General features: G+C 43.5%; 1 pseudogene; it reads left to right on the top strand.

Moving 5' to 3' along the window:
- Positions 1-3,494: 3,494 nt before the first annotated feature.
- Positions 3,495-3,842, top strand: LOC114709561 (annotated as a pseudogene).
- Positions 3,843-16,783: the final 12,941 nt, after the last annotated feature.

The following is a 16,783-nucleotide window of genomic DNA, read 5'->3' as shown; positions in this document are numbered from 1 at the left end:
CCATACATTTCTGCAGCTTGCAGCTCCTGTGTCCACCAGGAAGTCAATGGGCCTCCCCTCCACTTTTAGGGTTACTCAAGGCTCAAGGAGGGGCCACAAGTTCACCGTCCCCTTCAGTCACTCAATTCTCACAGGAAGTGCTGTGGATCTCTTTCTGTATGCTGCGAAAACGTGTTGCAATGATTGATTGATAAATAAAACACTGATTGGCCAGTAGCCAGGCAGGAAGTATAGGATAGGCAGGATAAGCAAAGAGGAGAATTCTGGGAAGTGGAAGGCTGAGTCAGGAGATGCTGCCAGCTGCCGTTGCCATGAGAAGTAAGATGTAAGGTACCAGTAAGCCATAAGCCACATGGCAACTTATAGATTAATAGAAATGGGTTAATTTAAGATATAAAAACTAGATAGCAAGAAGCCTGAGCCATTAGGCCAAATAGTTTAAATAATATAAGCATCTGTGGATCTGAGGGGCTGCAGGTCTGAGTGGGACTAGAGAAAACTCCAGTTACAAATGGTGCCCAACATGGGGGCTCATCCGGGATCCCCCAAGCCCACCAGGACCACCAGCCCACAGAGCCTGAAGAGGCAGCCAGTATGTTTTCTGTGTGTCTTTGTTTACCTGTGTCTACTTTTGTGTTTTCTGTGTTTACTTTGGTTTTGGGTTTGGGTTTGGTTTTGTTTGGATATCCTTTTGTAAGTGGGCCTTTGGGCCATTTGGATATCCTTTTGTAAGTGCCCAAAATTTGTAAGTACCTGCAGGTATATGTATTTGATTTGTAGAGACGACATGGGTCGCTCCCATGGGACCAGTGTGAGGCTGGCATCTTTTTGGTTTTGGTTTTGTCTCTGGATGCCAGGAGAGCTGTTTTGTTGTCTTGTGTGTTCTAAAAGGTTTTGTTTGCCTTTCTGTTGGAATGTCCTACCTATAAGAATGTGTGACCTACATATATGAATGTATGAGAAGTGTGGCCAATGTATGTGTGTTTTATGCCTGGGCTTGAATGTGTGTTATGACTCCTAATGGAAGCTGTGCATGGACAGCCTTTGGAGCTGGAGAGGGTCCCTTTGGTTGATCTGGGACAGACTAAGGATGCCCCTGCCCCATTGCCTCCTTTCTCTCTGGCTGGCAGCAGGCCGGCCCAGGCAGCGGCTCATTGTTATGGTGCAGTGTGGCATGGGCAGCAACACTGAGGACTGGGTGGTCTGCACACGCAGCAGGTTTGAGGCCGGCCCCTGTGCAGGGAGCCTCAGGGTAGAGGCTTTGTGGAACAGGGCAAGCAGGAGCCAGTGGGGGCTTCAAGGAGCTCAGAACATGCCTGAGCTGGGCGGGGGCTGGTGGAGAACAGCCCCTTCTGGGTCCTAGTCCAGGAGTGGGCTACAGGTCCCAGGGCCCAGCCGCTCTCATGTACTTGAGAATCTGGGTTTAATAGCAATCTTTTGTCTCCATGCTGTGAATGGTTCTCTTCCATCTCCCATGCTGATGGGTGGGGCTCCTAAGACCTGCCCTGGGGCTAAAACCTGATCAAGGTTTGGTTCTAAGAGCGGAATGGAATGTCACCGCCTATGGTTGCTAAGCTATCACAGCTATGTTATAAGGCTAACCAACAGTTTCTTGTCTGTGGTACAGTGCTGACGCAAATCTATTCTTGTAATGGTATATGCATGTATTTCTATTCTTGTTTAAAATATTGTAGCTTTATAATACAGTCTAAACAACTGAGTGAAATAACAAGAAAGACTTTGGTAAGAGTTTCTGTGTTTAAAAAAGAAAGAAAAATTTGTCTGAAATAAATGTCTGGATGGACTGAGGGTCCATGGGAGGTTATAGAAGGTCAGAAGGGGTCTTACAGAAGGTTATAAAAGGTCACAAGGACTCTTATAGAAGGTTATAGGTCAGAAGGGGTCTTACGGAAGGTTATAGAAGGTCACAGGGGGTCTTATGGAAGGTTGTAGAAGATCAGAGGGAATGTGAACTATGTTCATTGTGGTTTCTTATACCTGCAAATACTGAATTTAAAAGTTAATTCTGGTTGGTTTTCATTTTAAAATTAGCTCATGATTCTGCAAACTGTTATGTTAAAAAGGGAAATATAGCTGGGCGGTGGTGGTGCATGCCTTTAATCCCAGCACTCAGGAGGCAGAGGCAGGCGGATCTCTGTGAGTTCCAGGCCAGCCTGGTCTACAGAGTAAGATCCAGGACAGGTGCAAAGATACACACACACACAAAAAAAAAAACCCTGTCTCAAAAAACCAAACAAAAAAAGTGAAATATATATATATATATATATATATATATGTGTGTGTGTGTATGTATATATATGTATGTATGTAAATATGTGTGACTTGGATTTAACTATATGTATGAATGTAAGCTAGCTTTAACTATATGTATATGTATGTAACTTGGATCCAACTGTGCATATGTGTGCAAGTAATTATTTAGAAAAACATGCTTTAAACGGCAACCAGGTGGCTTTCCTCCATCTTGGTTGGTGACCTCATGAGACTGTCAGCCATCTTTTACTAAGGCTATAAAGATCTATTCAGGTTAACAAAAGCTAACTTAGAAATTTACACCTAAGTACTTACATCTTACTAAGTATTCAAGAGCAAAATTCTAGAGAATTCAAATAGATGGCTGCATGTGTTTAACAAATAAGGTATTTGATAAAGCTGCCCCTCGGTGCTTGCTCTGGCAGCTAAACTTTGTGATTTAAGATTTACCCATGTAATAAGATGATAATGGTTTTAAAGACATGAAGGGATCATAGGGAAGTGCTGAGGTTTGCAGATGTATGGCAGGACTAGAGTTCCAAAGAGAGTCCAACTGCAATGGTGGACCTTAGCAGTTTTGGAAATGACAGTGCCAGGTGATGATCACCGGAAGCACCAGTCATAATGAAATGGAACAAGCTATATATCCAAGCCTCTAAGTAAAAGAGCCAAAAGGATTGTGAAAAAATCCAAGATATTGAACTTTGGGATTGTGTGCACTATGGAGCTTGGTTTTACTTTATACAGATTATGGTGATGCTATGTCTTCTCCCTCTTAATATAAAAGAAGGTATTTTATATTGCAGAAAGACATTTGAGAGATCTTAACCTTTTTAAGGACAGTTTTTAAAATATTTAAATTCATAAAACTATGGGACAGTTTCAGCTTATAAAATGCTCTATATTGTTAATATTTGTACTTTTAAAAAAAAGGCTAAATTAGAGTCACAGCCACAAGCACCAAATACCAACCAGAAGCTGAGGTGTTCGTTTCTTGTGATACAGCAACACAATGACCTAAGCAGCCTGGCAAAGAGCTTCGAACAGCTTCTGACTCCATGAGTCTCGACCCTTTGGAGGTTAAAAAACCTTTTTACAGGGGTAGCCTAGGACCAACTGTATGTCAGATGTTTACATTGAGATTCAACAACGGAAAAACTGCAGTTATAAAATAGCACTAAAAAAGTTGAGAACCTGCTTTTTCAGGTCTTGGTTCCAAGATGACCAAAAAAAGAAGAAACAATCTTCATGCCAAAAAGGGCCTCGATCATGTGCAGCCGATTCACTGTATGAACTGAGCCCAGTGCATGCCCAAAGACAAGGTCATTAAGAAGTTCGTCATTCGGAACACTGTAGAGGCCACTTATGTCAGGGACACATCCGAAGCAAGTGTCTTCAAGGCTTATGTGCTTCCCAAACTCTATGTGAAGCTGCATTACTGTGTGAGCTGTGCTATTCACAGCAAGGTAGTCAGGAATCGATCCCGTGAAGCCTGCAAGGACTGAACACCCCCACCACGATTCAGACCTGCTGGTGCTGCACCAGGACCTCCACCAAAGCCCATGTGAAGAGGTGGCTTAAAATACCTCTGACCTCGGCCGGGCGTTGGTGGTGCACACCTTTAATCCCAGCACTCGGGAGGCAAAGCCAGGTGGATCTCTGTGAGTTCGAGGCCAGCCTGGGCTACCAAGTGAGTTCCAGGAAAGGCGCAAAGCTACACAGAGAAACCCTGTCTCAAAAAAAAAAATACCTCTGACCTCATCTGAACTCTGTAGCATGTGAACTCATGCACAACCCCCCCACAAACTGGCATCTGCATTATTAAAAATAAATAAAAATATTTCAAAAAAAGAAGTAGCAAAGCGAGAGAGAGAGAGAGAGAGAGAGAGAGAGAGAGAGAGAGAGAGAGAGAGAGAGATGGCTTAATAAAGACAGAAGAAAAAATACCTCGGAAAAATAAAATGTGACTTACACTTTTATGTAGCATTTGAATGTGTCTAAAAAAAATGTTGAGAACCAGTGAGGCTTAAGAATATTGTCTAGAGACCTACTGGGTCTTCATGAAAAACTCTACCTTTCTGATGCCAATGGGGATTGAGAGCCCAATATGGCCAGCTTTGGCAAGCATTAATGTAAGCCTAGGAACTGTAGCCATGCTTTTGGATTCTCCAGAAGAACTGCCAGCTAAAGTCATGCTGGGATCAAGAAAAATGGGCCTTGGCGGTTCGTGTTACTGGAGTTGTATCCATGCCAGTGGATGCCCACACAATCCAGAAGAGAATTTGACATTCCTGCTGCCGCTGTTGCTGTTATAGCAGTGGCAGCCACCACTGCTATTGTTTCTGGGATTACCATTTCATAATTGCTTACTACAGCTAGCACAGTGGAGACCCTGGCAACAGAAGTAGCTACCACGGTTAGTTAATCTTTCATTCTATTGGGCATGAAAAATTTAATCTAATAGTTATATACATTTCGATCAGCTTTGAAAATTATAAATTTATAAACTCAAAAAAAAAAGAATGTTGTCTAGTCTCCTTGCCTTTGCTAAATTTGTTAAGTTCAAGCTATTTAGATAAACTGAATCATATATATGTTTTATATTGATTTTTTTTGGTTTCTTTACTGAACCTGTATTTGATACCAGAAGAGTTTCCATTTAAAATCATTGTTTTAAAGGCTACTTATCATAGACTGTTAGAGAGCATTAAATAGTCAGTCATAAATAATCAATTTCTTTAATTAAAGTCATGTTAAGTACTGATGTAATTAATTACAGGGATAAGCTTTGCTCAGGCCCTTGCATATGTTTTCAGGGTTAACCTTAAAATAAGTAACTAGAAACAAAGTTTGTCTATTCAGATATACCTGGACAGCCCTCATACTTCAGAGATCTGCAGAATATGGCATTTAAATGTTCTAAGGCCAGGCGGTGGTGGCCCACGCCTTTAACCCCTGCACTCGGGAGGCAGAGCCAGGCGGATCTCTGTGAGTTCGAGGCCAGCCTGGGCTACCAAGTGAGTTCCAGGAAAGGCACAAAGCTACACAGAGAAACCCTGTCTCAAAAAATCAAAAAAATAAAATAAATGTTCTAAAAGCTTATTATATCAGACAGACTTCCAGATCCTAGCAGTGACACAAGATCTCCAAAGTAGATTACATACAAGGCACCACAACATCTCTGCCTGGATTATGGCAGCACCAACCACAGGGCAAGATGCCCCAATGCAACACCTGCTGCCAGGACCTGGCCCAGATGTGGACAAGCAGCAGGACACTGGAATTGATTGCACCCTTTTGCCTGGACAAATCAAGGTCAGTCTTCTGTGTCCCTATTCCACAGGAAAAATACTCTGCCTTATGGGTCTGATGGTGGAAGAAGATGATGCTGTTCTGACTGGTGCCTCCAATGCTATGGAGACCTAGGTATGGATGGTCCCTGTTATTTATAGAATTGGAAGCTTGGTCTGCACTCAGATGTAATTTATCCTTCTCAGATCTCCGATAGTACTGATGGATAGGCTAGGTATAACTTTGTCAGCTTGGCAGCATCAGACAACCAGATCCTTTCATAAGGCTATAGCCAGATTGTTAGCTCATTTTTAAGAAAATGTTTGAAGATATAAAAATTTAAATAAATAACAAAGACTTAAATATGGGTCTAAGAAAGGTCTGGGGATATGAAAGCTTATAGGCTTTGAGGATCTCAAAAAATTATTTAGATTATAAAAAATGTTTCAGATTGCTCTCCCATTCTAGGATATAACAATTCAGAACTTAGCATTTAATAGAGCTCTGATAAGCTGGTAGGGCAATGACTACTTACTGTTCAGTCTCAAGCTCAACATTTTAGATTTATTTCAGCTGTCATCTATAAACCTAGAAGTGCTTCTCATTAGGCCAAAAGTCTCTGTCCAATTTATACCTGGCTCTCTGGACAGAAGGAAAATACATATGCTTTTACCCCAAATCTGTAGTTCCTGTTGGGACTCAAAGGTATGAGTCCACTTCTGCTGTTTTGCAGATACCCATTACCTGCTTTGTCTATGATATAGACGTCAGTACAGATTGATAATACTAATGTCTCTAGAACTCTTATGTCATTTTGTAAGATAATTTGTGTAGGCCTCAGAGGATTAAAAGAGTCATAAAACTTGGATCCACTTCACAAAGGTTGGAAGGACCCCAGATAAGTACAGCTTATTCCTAAGGATGGTATTTTTTCCCTCTCCTAGTCTTGGGACAACTGCTCTTCCCAGTTACTAAGAATATGGGCCTAAGGGTTCCAAATAAGTTCATAAATTTTAACTTCTGTTCCTCATTTAAGTTTGTCTCAACAGTTTTTCACTTGGCTGGCAGACACCTCCAAGCTGCAGTTGCTGACTACACTGCTCCAGACTTGCTAAAAGCTGACATGGACCAGCCCAGCCAACGTGATTGTTCCCTGTCTCTACTGGGTCAGAGAGCCACATGCATCTGACAGATGCCCCATTGCCCGCCTTTGACTAGCCTTTCAGTCTTTTTTGGGCCCTGACAATGGCGCCCCAATGCCAGTTCAAAGCAGTTCCAGAAGAGAATACATCATCCCATGTTCCCTGTTCAGAAAAGGCTGAATGCTGGATCAAAAGGAAACTCCCTGGCATAGAGGCAAGATGGCCAACTATAATGCCCATTGACATACCAGAAAAACAGGTTCAGAGTTGTCAATAGATAAATTTATTAACTAAAATGGTTCTTCAATAAGATAAGACATTTGACTTTCTTTGTACAGAACCAAAGCGATATTATATAAAATCATACTCTGGTTGTACTTAAAGATTAGAACTACAGGGCCTTAAAAACGTCAATATATACAGATATCACTGCCCTAGAAAAACCTGTTAGCTAATGGTTCGTAGGTCCCAGTACCCTTGCATCCCTGGACAAGTAGGACTCATGATTAAGTCCTATTATTGGTACTTTTGAAGGGGGAATGTGGAGGAACTCAAAAGCAGCTTGACCACACAGCAGCCATGACAGGCTTCGGGGCCTAGACACAGCTTCTGTGACAGGCTTACTGGCAGGCAACACCCAGATCCAGGAAAAGCCTTAAGCTGATACCACCCAGGGATCTACCCAGGAGTGAGGAAGTACCTGACATCCCAAACATTCTAACCATTAGATAAGGCAGCTAGGTAACCTAGAGTCTAGCACACACCTATTTTTGTTTTACAGATACCCCTAGACAACTGTCAGCCAATCAGGGTCCTGGACCCTGGAAATCCCCTCACCCCAACCTCTGCTATGATAAAAACTCTGCCCCACCTGAGCTCAGGGCTCTCTGCTCTCACCGCTGTGTTGGACAGACAGAGAGACCAAGCTCTGGAGCTTGAAATAAAGGCTCTTTGCTTTTACATGTGGCATTTGGTCTCCATGGTGATCTTTTGGGGGTCCCGGTGATCTGGGCATCACAGTCCCCAGCCTGTCACTCAGGCATTCACTGTTTCAGTGTCCCAGCTTCTCTCTGTAGTCGGGCCAACTGCCCAGGCCCTGCTTCACATCCCTCTCCCTACATGCTGAATTCCCAAAAGCCAATATCCTTAAATCCTGCCTTTCGCTTTGGGGTCAGCTGATGCTGCCAGCAGGGTCTTAGCCAGGCCCCCGAGTCTGCCTGTCCTCCGGGGTCTCCCCGTTACTGGACACTTTCTCAGCTCACGTCACATTAGTCAACTTCCGGCATCCTCCACAGCGGCCGGGACTACCAGAGTCCTTGCCCTCCGCCAGACACTGGCTTTCTACAGAAAACCTCTCTCTGTCAGTTCCGCCCACCGCAAGGCTTCCAGCTCCCGTCCTTCCCAGGCCATCCTCAGAGACGCTTACATTCACCCTGCTGTCCTTCACTGCCTGTGCACCTCTGGCTGTCTGGGCATGGAAATCCTCCTGCCCTCTCCTCCAAGGCCCTCACTTTCTGGAGCCTCCAGACTTCATGCCCAGCCTTCTAACTTTCTATTCTAGATAGAAATGGCCCTCTACAGACTTCTGCCGTTCACTAGCCTCCTGACACACCCCTTGAACCTTGTGACCACCACCTCAGAGCCCTCTGCCTTTCCCAGAATTCTGTCATCCTCGGCCTCTAGCCATCCTGCCTAGGCTTACATCCTCCCATTCTATCATGAATCCCCAGACCTCCTGAGGGCCTGTCTAGCCAACAACAGTAGACCTGCTCGCTCCCACCGCCTCCAGACATACACCTAGTTCCCACAACAGACTTGCCCCCCCCCGTCTCCCCACCTCTTCTCCAGCCTTCTGTGTCCCCTCTCAGCCTCCTAACCTAGACTAACCACTCTGGCATCCCTCCTTAGGCTTCCCAAAGCTTCTTTCAACTTCCTGCCCTCCACACCACCTCTCACCTGGCTAGTGAGCTTCTTTCTCACTCATGACACCCATTCTTCTATCTGTAGCTTACGGCAGATGTCTGGAACTAACTGGTTGACAAAAGCCAGGCTAACTGCAGATCGGTTCCCTGGTGCCTCCAGAGTCAAAGGTGTTCTATAGGCTTCTGTACATCTTTCTAAGAAGGCCCCTGGTGACTCTTCAGATCCCCGTCACACTTGACTTACTTTAGACAAATTTGTAGGCCGCCTTGTGGCTGCCTGGAACCCCCCCCCCATTAAAGTTTGGTGGTAGACCTTCAGTCTCTCCCTACCTTCCTCAGTGTTGAAGTCCCATTCAGCTTGGGTCGGGGAAACCCAGCATTGATGAGTTCCAGGTCTGTGGTGGGCCTTCCATCATCACCCGGAACCAATTTCTGGGCCTCAGCCAGGATTTGTTCCTTTTCCTCCAGGGAGAAGAGGACTTGGAGCAACTGGTAACAGTCGTCCCAGGTTGGATGATGGGTAAAGAGAACAGACTCTAACAAATCAATTAGTTTGGGAGGCTTCTCACAGAATTTAGGGCTCTGCAAATTCCAATTTCAGAGGCTGCTTGTGTGGGAGGCCTGAACCAGCTGCTGCTTGCGGTCCGCACGGGAGGGCCACCGCTCACCGGGAGGGCCGCCGCTCACAGTGGACGTGCTGTTGAATCAGGCACAAGTGTGAGGAGGACTCCTGACCCTTCTGAGGCTCCCCCGGCCTCCCTCTCACACTCTTGAAAGTTGATGGGGGAAGGTGTTGAGAAAATTTCCTCCTCCAGGTCTCCTCCTGAGGGGGTAAGAAAGGGTAAAGAGGGGCCAGGAGCGGGGACTCCCTTCCAGTTTCAGTTTCTTTTCCATTACCGCAACTATCGCCTGGGGTGGTGGCAGCAAAGGTTTGGCCATTTAGGGGGCTTTTCTACCAACATTTGCCAGTAGTGATAAAAGAGACCGATCCAGGAGCCCTGGTGAACCACAGACTGTGTCCTTCACCTGATGGTTGGTGGGGAGATCGAAAATCCCTTCTTCAGGCCATCCTACATGTAGAGTCAGCCACTCATTTCTGCAAAGGATGGTTTAATTTTCTCATCCAGGTAAGTCCCAGGGTCTGGAAGTCCTTAAAATGGTTCAGCAAAAGGCTTGGGGGGGCGGTGATGTTGAGGCTGTCTGTCCTATCTATTTTAGAAGAATAAAAATGGTTACAAGACAAAAACACAGAAAGGCAGCATGGCAGACAAGGTGCCCGTTCAGCGTGCAAAAAAGAAACTGCAATCAGGATGGCGGCCTCTCTTGCTGTACGCGAGCCCCATCTGGCAGGAGCGCCCTGCTTGTCCAACCTCAATGTCCAGGATTTCCAGTGGGACCCTGTCCCTGCCAGGTGGATCCGGGACATCTCTCAGCTCGCCTGGCATGGGTACCACTAGTCCATCCACCTGGCTCACCCAGGCATCCAGGATTGGCTCAAGCCTTTAAAGGTACAAGTTACCAAGACAATAGACAACAAAGACACAGAGCTCTCGCCTATCAGCCGGCCTCCCAAACACTCAGTGTGGTGAGGGTCTCTGGTGCAGTTCTGGCCAATGCAAATGTTAGGGTCTGCAGAACACCCCACAAAACGGAGACCACCACTCACATAAGCAAACAGCAAAAGCTGCTTACTACAGGATGCTGGGGTCTTCGAGAGAGGCAACAAAATGGCTGCAGCCCCAAAGGGAGCTCACAGGCTTCTCTTACAGGCAGCCAGGAGGGATGAGGTCGTTCTGAACGTGACTGGCTGGGGCTCCTCTTCCTGCTTTAACAGGGTGCAGAAACCAAAACTGGAACTAACTTGAAACTCAGGCCTCATGGAGGCTGGGGCCAGGAGAAGCCGGGCCATGGTGCTGCTGTGGCCTCTCAAGACGGACACACTAGGTGGTGGTCCAGGCTGATTTGAACTCAGAGACCTGCCTGCCTTTACCTTCCAAGTGCCAGAATTAAAGAGGTGTTCCACTGTGGTAGTTTAAATATAATTGGCCCCCAAAATCTCATAGGGAACAGCATTATTAGGATGTGTAGCCTTGTGAGAGAAGTGTGTCACTGTAGGGGCAAGCTTTGAGGCTTCCTGTGCTCAGGATACTGCCCAGTGTCTCAGCGCCAGCACCATGTTGCCTGCACGCTGTCATCTCCCTGTCATGATAATGCACTGAACCTCTGAAACTGTAAGCTGCCACCTCAATAAAATGTTTTCTTTGTCAAAGTTACCATGGTTATGGTGTCTGTAAGTGTTAGCAAAGCTCCGATGGAAAAGTACTCTGTCAATCATGAGTCAAGGAATACCACAGATCACAATGATAGCAGCTTACATCCCTGCTCCAAGGAAAGGCATCTGTGATGTCACAGTTCTGCTCCAGCAGGGGAGGGTTTCCCAGGAAGTTGTTACAGTTCTGCTCCGGCCCCCCTGAGCGTAACAACTCTGTTCTGTTTAAGGGAAGTTTTCCCCAGGGAAAGTGTTACAGCCTTGCTCTGCTGTGCCCAGGCTCTGTCTCTGCTCCAGCAAAAAAAAAGGTCTCACCCAAACTTCATTCAAGGGATTTATTGGGAGGAAAGAATCCAGGAGAGTGGCTGCCTCTGCCAGCGTGGGAAAAGGCATCGGCAAACTGGACAGAAGCAGGGTCTATACAGGGTTTCTTAGGGGTGGAGTTTTTCCAGGGAGATTTTTCAGGGTGGCAATTGGTCAGATTTCAGTCCTTGAGCTCAGATTGGCTAGATCTCATGCTCAAGGATTGTTTGTTTTTCTGCTCAAGGATTGGTTCATTTTCCTGCTCAGGAATTGCTTGGTTTTCTGCTTAGCTGGTCAGGGGGCAGATTTGCTCTGGTTTCAGGGCCAAAGTATGTTTCTTTCACTGGCTCTTTTTAGTGTTTGGGCTCTAGTTTCAGGACCAGGGTGTATTTCTTTTGCTGGCTTTTATGGTGATATTTTATTTGTGCTGATATATAATTTTCTTTGTATGTTAATAAATAAAGTGCCTGGGGGTCAGAGCTAATAACAAGTCATTCAGCAGAAGTCTGGCTTGAATTGACTCAAGTGGGTGCACGTGGCTGGATTTCAGCTTTTAGTCAGAACAAATGGGTATGCTTTCTCTCTCTCTCTCTCTCTCTCTCTCTCTCTCTCTCTCTCTCTCTCTCTGTCTAGATTCCCATCTCGGACACTAAGTAGCTGTTTTGAAATTCCCTCATATTTCTACTGTTCTATGCATACTTGGTAAGTCAATTAAGATATCAGATATTTTAAAGAGAAAAACTACTTAAAAGAGAAAATTTTGTTTTCCACATTTAAAAAATGGGTATTATGTGTACATTAGAAGAAAATTGGACTTTGATAAAATTTTAAGCAGTCTGAAAAATGGAACGACTATATGAGAAGATTAATGTTGATGGGATTATGCACATTATTACTTTCCTTATCCTTACTTTACTATTTAAAAAGATAGTCAATTTAAGTGCCAGGATTTAAGCTTTAGAAAAACCTGTTAAATGAATTATAGAGAAATTCAGATTCAGATAGAAGAATTTAACATTGAAATTATTACAGGACTGAATTATAAGGTTACAGAAAGAAAGCCTGTTTCCAAACAATCACCCTTAATTTATCCAGTAACCATACAGCAGCTACCTGGTCAAGTGAATGCACAAAATAATTGGACTCCAGTTGAAATGTTAGATTTAAGAAGGTTTAAGGAGGCAATAGTACCTCGTGTCATGCATTCCCCATATGTAAAGCAAATGTTAAACTCCTGGTCAACTTGTAATAAGATTATACCACAGGACTGGAAAGAGCTGGTAAATACTGTCCCGGAACCTGGGTCCCAGTTGGAGTGGCATATGTGGTTCAGAGATGAAGCTAAAAACAAAGAAAATCAATGGAGGGCTAGATGTGTGGAAGAAATTTCCAAGGATCAGCTTGTTGGAGAAGGCCAATATGCTGAAATACAAAGACAATGTTTATATGATAACCAAACCCTAATTATATGTCGAATGGCAGCCATGAATGCATGGGACCCAATTGAGGAAGCAGGAAAGAAAACTGAGTCATTCACAAAAGTTATAGAGGGCCCTAAAGAATCCTTCATGGATTTCTTACAAAGACTGACTTCAGCAGTAAATAGAATGATCATGAATTCAGAAGCTAGTCAGATAATAATCAAATCTTTGGCTTTTGAGAACGAGAATATAGTATACAAGAGAATAATCAAGCCATTAAGGGTAAGATCTGCACCCTTGGAAGATTGGATTAGAGACATGTTTAATGTTGAGTCTCATGACCATGATGATATGTGGGTAGGAGAAGCAATTTCAAAAGGTTTAAGATGTTTTAGATGTGGAAAGCAAGGACATTTGAAAAAGGACTATAAACAGGTCATTCCTAGAAACAATGTTTCTTCAAGGAACAATGGCAACAGAATGCCCCTTCCCTCTGGAGTATGCAGAAGGTGTGGTAAGGGAAAACACTGGACCAACGAATGTAGATCAACAAAGGACAAACAGGGTAATCCTTTGCCTCTGTCCTCAGGAAACTCCCAGAGGGGCCTCAGGCAGGCCCCTACAGCAAATCCAGTTCAGACCTTTCCTACAGTCATAGAAGAAACCCCTACTCAGAGCAATTAAATAATCAAATGCCTATTGGATTAAACCAGGCTGCTCAGGGTGACGGAACACCTGAGACAGAGAACAGAAAATTCAGGAGAAACCATTAAGAAAAAATTTTGGCAAACTTCTATAAATGAACAAAGATCAAAATTAACAATAAGAATAAATGATGTTTTGTTGTCTAGTCTGGTAGACACAGGTGCTGTAGCTGGAGAGCTTCCCTCCAGCCCCGCCCCCCCCTGCCCCCGCCAAGCCCTGTCAGTCTAACATCCCAATTATAAAATAAACACACAGACACTTATATTTATTTAAACTGTTTGGCCTAATGGCTCAGGCTTCTTGCTAGCTGTTCTTATATCTTAAATTAACACATTTCTATTAGTCTATTAAGTTGCCACATGGCTCATGGCTTACCAGTACCTTATATCTTGCTTGTCACGGTGGCTGCTGGCAGCATTTCTATGCCTCAACCTTCCACTTCCCAAAATTCTCCTCTCTCCTTGTCCTACCTATACTTCCTGCCTGGCTACTGGCCAATCAGTGTTTTATTTATTAACCAATCAGAGCAACACATTTAACATACAGAACATCCCACAGCAAGGTGCTGACAGGACCATAATTGCACCAGAATTTTGGCATCCAACTTGGCCTCTCCAGAAGGTAAACTTTCAGCTATTAGGAATTGGAAAATTATCTCAAGTGAAACAGAGTGCAAGATGGCTCAAATGTATAGGTCCAGAAGGAAAGAGAGGAAAATTAAAACCATATGTGGCTAACATAGCTATGAACCTGTGGGGTTGAGACCTATTGCAACAATGGAATACTCAGATTAAAATCCCTCCAACCTCAGAAACAAATCATAAACTAGCACATGTTTCTGAGAGAAATATTAGAAGGTATTATTCTAATGAGTGGTCACCAGCCATCCAGATTGTACAAGAATAGGGAACAACAACTGATAATCTTCCAAAGACACCAACAGCTCTACCTTTAAAATGGTTAACAGACAAGCCTGTATGGGTTCAGCAATGGCCTTTAACAACAGAGAAACTCCAGGCTTTAGAAGAGCTGGTAGAAGAGCAGGTAAATGCTCAGCATATTGAAAAATCAGTCAGTCCTTGGGGAAAAAAGTCCTGTATTTGTTATTAAAAAGAAATCTGGTAAATGGAGAATGATAACAGCCCTTAGAGCAATTAACAAAGTAATTCAGCCAATGGGCTCTCTACAGTCTGGAATTTCTTTGCCTACTCTGTTACCTAAAAGATGGCCTCTTATAGTTATTGATTTAAAAGACTATATATATATATATATATATATATATATATATATATATATATATATATATACATATAATTTTACAATACCATTCAGTTCTACATATCAGCCATGGGTTCCCCTATTCTCCCCCCTCCCACCCCCTCCCCTTACCCCCAGCCTACCCCCCATTTCCACCTCCTCCAGGACAAGTCCTCCCCCGAGGACTGCGATCAACCTGGTAGAGTAGACTCAGTCCAGGCAGGTCCAGTCCCTTCCTCCCAGGCTGAGCCAAGTGTCCCTGCATAAGCTCCAGGTTTCAAACAGCCAACTCATGCAATGAGCACAGGACTTGGTCCCACTGCCTAGTTGCCTCCCAAACTGATCAAGCCAATCAACTAAGACTGTTTCTTTTCAGTACCCTTATAAGAAAAAGACAGAGAAAGATTTGCCTTCACAGTGACTACTTATAATAATTCTCAACTGGTTAAGAGATATCAATGGAGGGTCCTCCCACAGGGAATGTTGAATAGCCCAACTCTGTGCCAATACTTTGTACAACAGCCATTGGAAGTGATATGTAAAAATTTCCTAAATCCAAAATTTATCATTATAGGGATGATATTTTACTAGCTGACTCAAATGCAGATACTTTAGAAAGAATGTTTGAAGAAGTAAAGAAAAGTTTGCCTTGCTGGAGATTACAAATTGATCCTGAAAAGATACAAAGAGGAGATTCTATTAATTCTTTAGGATATAAAATAGGTCTACAAAAATTAGACCCTACAATACCAATTAGGAGAGATCAATTACGGACTCTTAATGACTTTCAAAGATTATTTGGAGATATTTCTCATCTATGAACTATTGTTGGGGTAAAAAATGAAGAACTGAATAATGTGTTCAAAACCTTAGAAGGTGACAAGGACTTAAATAATCCTAGAGAATTATCAGCTGGAGCTGAGAAAGAATTGGCCTTGGTAGAAAAGAAAGTGCATGAAGGACACGTGGATTGTGTGGATCCAAAGCTGGATTGCATTTTGGTTATTTTCCCCTCTAGGCATTCTCCTACAGGAATTTTAATGCAGAGGGAAGATATTATATTGGAATGGATATTTTTACCAAATAAACTGGATAAAAATTTAAAACTTATGTGGAAAAACTCTCTGACTTGATTTTGAAAGGAAAATTGAGACTTCGTCAATTAGCAGAAATGGACCCAGCAGAAATTGTCGTACCTTTAACTAAGGAGGAGATTGACAAATTATGGGCAGAAAGTGAACCTTGGCAAAGAGCTTGCAGTAATTTTTTGGGAGAAATTAACAGCAAATATCCCAAAAGCCATAGAATTGATCTTTTTTTTTTTTTTTTTTTTGGTTTTTCGAGACAGGGTTTCTCTGTGTAGCTTTGCACCTTTCCTGGAATTCACTTGGTAGCCCAGGCTGGCCTCGAACTCACAGAGATCCGCCTGGCTCTGCCTCCCGAGTGCTGGGATTAAAGGCGTGAGCCACTACTGCCAGGGCTGGAGGGATAGCTCAGCCATTAAAGGCTAGGCTCACAACCAAAAATATAAGAATTGATCTTATAAAGACAGTTGATTGGATTTTGCCTCAAATTGTACAGGAAACACCCATATCTGGAGTTCATACATTTTATACAGATGCAAACAAACAAGGAAAGGCAGGTTACAAATCAGAAAATTTAAGTAAAGGGGTTTAAAGTCCTTATAATTCAGTTCAAAAATCAGAATTGTATGCTATTCTGTTGGTATTAATGGATTTTTCAGAACCTCTCAACATAGTAACTGACTCTCAGTATGCTGAAAGAGTGGTATTACATATTGAGACTGCAGAATTTATCCCTGATGCATCAGAATTAACTTCACTATTTATTCAGTTACAAGATACAATCAGGAAAAGAAGTCATCCTTTATATATAACTCACATCTGATCCTATATGGATCTGCCAGGCCCTCTAGCACAAGGTAATGATGAGATTGATCAATTATTGATAGGAAATGTTCTGCAGGCCTCAGAATTTCATTTAAAAAAAATACCATGTCGGGCTGGAGAGATGGCTCAGCAGTTAAGAGCACTGGCTGCTCTTCCAAAGGTCCTGAGTTCAATTCCCAGCAACCACATGGTGGCTCACAACCATCTATGAGATCTGGTGCCCTCTTCTGGCCTGCAGGCATACATGCAGGCAGAATACTGTATGTGTAATAAATAAATAAATCTTTAA

This window comes from Peromyscus leucopus, chromosome 17 (genome assembly GCF_004664715.2).
Source record: "Peromyscus leucopus breed LL Stock chromosome 17, UCI_PerLeu_2.1, whole genome shotgun sequence".
Taxonomy (NCBI): domain Eukaryota; kingdom Metazoa; phylum Chordata; class Mammalia; order Rodentia; family Cricetidae; genus Peromyscus; species Peromyscus leucopus.
Note: the sequence above shows the minus strand (reverse complement) of the source record. Positions and strands in the feature narration are given on the sequence as shown.